Source organism: Pinus tabuliformis, chromosome 1_2 (genome assembly GCF_031772625.1).
Source record: "Pinus tabuliformis cultivar Carrire ecotype Pingquan chromosome 1_2, CPIR1, whole genome shotgun sequence".
NCBI classification, from domain to species: domain Eukaryota; kingdom Viridiplantae; phylum Streptophyta; class Pinopsida; order Pinales; family Pinaceae; genus Pinus; species Pinus tabuliformis.
The window spans coordinates 307,606,990-307,612,625 of NC_142298.1; the positions used below are offsets into that span (position 1 = coordinate 307,606,990).

A 5,636-nucleotide genomic window follows, 5' to 3' on the forward strand; every position below is an offset into this window, starting at 1 on the left:
ATACTGTTCACACAGCACTTCAATATTTCTAAAATAGTTAAATTGATGTTCACTAGAAGTGTAACAGAGGAACTGAAACTATGAACAGGTTGGACAATCATTGTTGATTCAAATATAACAAAAGATATAATTAATGTTTCTAGAGTAGAAGATACATTTGAGTGGAATTGTCCTTAGCTCAATTGTAATCGCAGCGCTATGTCTTTATTTAAATTCAGTGACTGCAAAAAAATATAATGGGTGTGGATGGTTTCTAAGGTTGAAAAGGAGATGTCAATATGGTGTAATAGATGGTTATCATCAAGGGGGATAAGTTAGTGCTGGTGAAATCCCTACTTGAAGCCATCCCTGTAAGCAAATGCAGACCCCAATGGTTTATCATCCTCCACCTGCCTTGGTAATGGTCTTATTTTTGAGTTTGGGTGTTTCATTTTATCTAATTTTCCTCTCCCTTTATTTATTTGTCTTGTCATGTCCCAACCATTTATGCAGGCACTTAAGGAATTGAAAGAGAGTACTTTGAGACATTTGAGAAGGAAAGGGCCAGTGAACTAGGTTTCTTTGGTTTTTAGTGCATTTGTTTGCATTCTATATTTGTAGAGATTACATCTCAGATTAAACTTTGAGTTGGGCTCATGCTCTGGCCATCAAAGCATTTGAATGCTGGGGGTTTTACACCCCTTTAAAGTTTTGCAGCGATCTTTTGATTAGATCTTCAATGTAAGACTTCACGGAAGTCAAAAACTGGCAGGCAGAAAAAGTCCTGCATGCTGTACTGACAATGAGATGTCTAGGGTAGTTTAAAATAACTTCTTGTTTCTTTTGAATAAATCTTCTTGTAATACTAGAGAGGCCACTCAGTTTTGGTGATATTTTCAGTGCTTTGTTTAGTTATGTGAATTCGTTAGATGCAAAACAAGTATTGGTTAATTTCATGAAAACCAATCTGCAGAATTGGAAATGTAAGCATATGTGCATGAATGTAGTAGAGAAAGGTACTGTTCTAATTGAAGTGAGAGTGAAAGAGACCTTTTGAAAATGTTATTGTTTCAAGCAGTTGGAACGGTATCAGTAGGAATCAGTATGCAGAAATTAAACAGAATAAATGGGAATCAAGGCGAATCAAGCATTGTATTGCATATCAAATCTAATAAAGTACCAATGATTCTACAGCTCTGGTTAAGTACTCAATAGTGCTTCCAAGGTTGCAGAACTTCAATCTACAGTCATAGATATTGAATGGGTGTTTGCAGTTATATTGTTCCTCTGCCAAGAACTCTGCTCTTTTGGACCTCAATTCCCCTCAAATAAAAATGTTCTGTTTAATTGGAACTTATTTACATCCTAACATGCAGGTTGATTTCTCCAAGAGAATGTACCTGGGCAACAAATGATATCCAAGTTGAAATCTTAACAATGGAATTAACTAATTATTTTCAATCGATTTCCTTCATTGTTGCTAGTTGATTTTTCCTGGGATTATCGACATCTCATTTATTGGGTTCACCTCACCCTGATTTGAACTTCTTTCATTTGAATCAACTTCATCTCTGGTTAGAACATTTTTTGATTGATTTCATTTTCCAACAAATGTGGTATTTAAGTTACTTTCTTCTTGCAAGTCGATTTTACCGTTATTAGTACACTGCTAGTAGATTTGTTTGACATGATCATTTTCTTCAATTTCAGGGTCGACTAGCTTAATGATAGTGTCCTTTTGCTTCAGCTCATGTTCATTCATCAGTTCTCAATTGATTCTCTCTGTGTTCAAAATGGATTCAAGTAGCTTAGGAATTACATCGATTTCCATGTTCATTCATCAGTTCTCAACTGATTCTCTCTGTGTTCAATGGATTCAAGTAGCTTGGAAATCACATCAATTTCCTTTTATATTGTATTAAAATGTACAGGAATGTCATAGTGGAATTGCTTTCCACAACAATACTTCTTTGTAACTATGGACTTTATCTCAACTCAACTGGATTTCATTTCTAACAAGAGATTTCCTTAATAAATTCCTCTTGACAAATTTTTCTGTTATAAAACTTTGCAAAAGCATACCCTTGGTATAGCTCACTACACAAGAAAATTCATTTTTGAAGCATAATTCTTATACTTGCAACTTTCATTTCTCTGTATAGACTTTCTAGAAAATAAATTGCGTGTAAAGAGTCTATATTCCACTCTTGGATTCATTTTGTTCGAGAGTTATGTGAAGGACTAACGAACCTAGTAGTCACAGGACGAAACAAACCCTGAGGCAGTAAAAATTTGTACATGGGTCCACATTTGCTCTCGTTATGGTCCTTACAGAGAGTGCATTGAAGGTAGGTATGTTGCAGTTGGTAGAATATGACGAATGTGCTCCCTTCATGTTCTCTAAGACGACAACTTACAATTATTTGACAATTTCCTCATCCAAATGATTTTGAATGAGTAATTTCATCTAAATTTAACTGATTTTCAAACTGGGATTTAGTCTTCTTAATTTAACTAATTTTCAAACTGAGATTTAGTCAGTGTTATTGAGGAGTGAAATAGAAACTGATTTTCTCTTGCAGAGAATAACAAGGATTGGTGTGAGCTTATACTCTGCCTTATAGACCTTCAAATACAAATAAGCTCTTGTATCCCTATTTCAATCACTTAATTTAAATGAATATAATGTCATTTTATTAGAAAAATGCAATGAGTATGAAATAGATCATCAGAATGGCCACTATAGCCCAGGCTGGTGAGAACTTGAGTATTTTATATCTGACTAAACACATGCACATGAAAAGAAACATCACCTGACACAGACATGAACAGGATAGAATCTAGATATTAGAATTTTGGGGAAAAACAATTGCGCCTTAACAGAGAGCTTCTTATCCTACACCACACATTTCACTCTTTCAAGGTGGAGTTACAAACTGAACATGCAATGACTGAGCTGCATGGTCACCAAAGTTGTAACACACCCAAAAAAACAATGCTTCATATCGGCTTCTCAATTATGTGTGTTTAGCATTAGTGATATAGTCTCTTCTGAACTTTTATTTCAAGTAGAAATTTGATTAAATTTCAGAAGTGCAAGAAATCATAGAAAACCCTCCGGCAGTAAATTGATAGGAGAAATCTTCACAAAAACCTGGAAGCTGTCCTGTTCATATTGTCCTGGACTTTTCAGCCAAGTTAATATATCTGTAAAGAATACTATTTTATCCTGAGAAAAGATTGACACTTTGTTTATCACCAGATGAAAATAAATTAGAAGCAAAACATCAGGTTGGTGACAAATCCAAAACAAGTTGCAAGACTGTAACCCAATCTGCAAAACATCAAAAAACTGATTGTCCCAGAGTGGGATGCACTATGGGAAGCTGTGCTGTCCCATCTTTTACTAGTGTCAGCTTCATAGCACCTGCTTCCATTTCCAGCAGCTCTGTCTTTAAGAGAGCATCGGCCTCTATCTTGATAGTGTTGTCATCAAGAGATTTGTAGCTGATTTCCATTTTTAATCTTTATGGAAGCTGTTTATAGTCCTGTAGGACTGAAAGTATGGATGTTGCAAAGCTTCATTAGCTGTTATTCTTTTGTTTCCATCCACTTGTAACATTTGTTTCAGCAAATCCACACCTTCTAGACACCCAACATTTTTAACAAATCTTGTGAGGGATGGGAAAGGCTTTCCCGGATTTGGAAATATGATATCCAATTGCTCCTTTACAGATTGCCCACGAAATAGCGGCTCACCGATGAACAATTCTGTCGACATGTTATTTGTTGCTTTTTTCTAGACTAGCTCTCACAAAGCATTTGAGTTGTTCCTGTTCCTGGTTGGTTTTTTTATAATTTTATAGACAAGTTCCATGTCGTGGAAATGTGAAAAAAGATAGTGATATTGCCACCATGTGGCTCTTATCATATATGGTTTTATACTTCTTCAAAAAATTCTCTAAGAGTTCACAATGCTAAAATTCACTAGGACTTTACAAAGTTTTATTATTTAGTGAAAGACTTGCCAAGTTCTTACAAGATTTTATAATTGAGTAAAATATTCGCCATGCCTGGTGAGAGATTCGCCAGAAAATTATATATACATATTATATTATTGATAAAATCGCCTTCCATTTTTCCTATATACCATGGAGATTCGCCCAATTATGATATTTATAAATTTGGGGGGGGGGTTTCTTAAAATTTTCCCTGGTCATGCCCCCTTGAAACTAGAATTTTCCTTTGCTCTAATGTATTCATTAGTCTTTCGGCTTTAGTTTTTAGAGGACTGTCATTTCGAAGATCAAGTTTTCTCCATTTTCTCCATTTCCCTGAACTATGATTTTGATCCCAAAAATCCTTTGCTTGGGTGAGATCCTTCGTGTTTGTCTCTGCTTTGACGTTCTCAAAGTCCTCTTGTAATAGAATAGGTTCTTGTTGCCATCTATCCTCCCAGAATAAGGCTAAGTCTCCCTCTCTAATTTCCCAGAAGCTATGGTCTTGAATTAAGCTTCTGTTATCCCAGGCTTTGTTCCAAATATGAGATCCTCTTATATTCCCATCCATCCTTATGCGGTCATTATCTAGCCAAGAACTTGCATATTTTTCTTTCCAAGTGATGGCACATTGTGCTTCTGGCTCCTTTATCCATCGCCACCATAGTTTTGCCCCTAGAGCCTTACAAAGAATCTCAGGATCATCCAATCCAAGGCCCCGTGGTTCTTGGGTTTGCACATTTTTTCCCATGCAACTAAGGCCCATTTTTTCTTTTCTTCCCCCTTGCCCCAAAGAAAGTCTCTTTGAATGTTTCTCATTTGATGCAGAATTCCTTTAGGGGTAGGGATAGCTGAAAGCATAAATATTGGGATTGATTGAAGCACAGCCTTTGTGAGGACCAACCTGCCAGCCAAGTTTAATGATCTAATTGTCCATTTCCTAGTCTTGTCTTGCAGCTTACTAATCATCGGCTCCCAAATACTCTTGTGTAACGGTTTTGCAGTTAATGGAACCCCCAGGTATTTCGAGGGGAGAGAGTCTCTTTGGAAGCCCAGAATTCTAGATATGTTCCTCTGAATAGCAATGTTAGTATTGAAGAAAAAAATATTATATTTGGAAAGATTAACTTCCATACCAGAAGCCATGGCAAATTCATTGAGGATTTGTTTGTAAGCAAGAGCTTCTTTGACTGTGGGTATTCCCTGCAACATGGTGTCATCCACAAATTGTTGATGAGTTAAGGCTTGACCATTGTCAGAGAGTTGTATCCCCTGATGTTACCAACTACTTTTGCATGCTTAATAGCCCTGCCCAGTCCTTCCATCATGAGGGCGAAGAGAAAGGGAGAGAGACGGTCACCCTGCCTAAGGCCCCTGGAAAGGGTAAAAGTTTCCGAAGGAGAGCCATTGACTAGAATTGAAAAAATAGAAGAAGTAATCAAACCCGGGATCCATCTTACCCAATTGTGATCAAACCCGAAAGCAATAAGAACTTTCCTGATATAGTTCCAATTCAGTTTATCATAAGCTTTGGCTATGTCCAGTTGCATAATCATTCTAGCTTTTCTCTTACTAGTAAGAGAGTGCACCACTTCATGAGCTTGGATGATGTTATTAAGAATTTTCCTTCCTTCCACAGATCCAGATTGTTCCCCTGAA

The 5,636-nt window shown here is 36.6% G+C and overlaps 1 long non-coding RNA gene across 1 annotated transcript; it reads left to right on the forward strand.

The window, feature by feature from the left end:
- The first annotated feature begins 353 nt into the window (after positions 1 to 353).
- Positions 354 to 894, forward strand: LOC149205571 (uncharacterized). The gene is made up of 2 exons (XR_016251887.1): positions 354 to 397; positions 493 to 894. It is a non-coding gene; the product is annotated as an uncharacterized LOC149205571 (long non-coding RNA).
- The last annotated feature ends 4,742 nt before the right edge of the window (positions 895 to 5,636 follow it).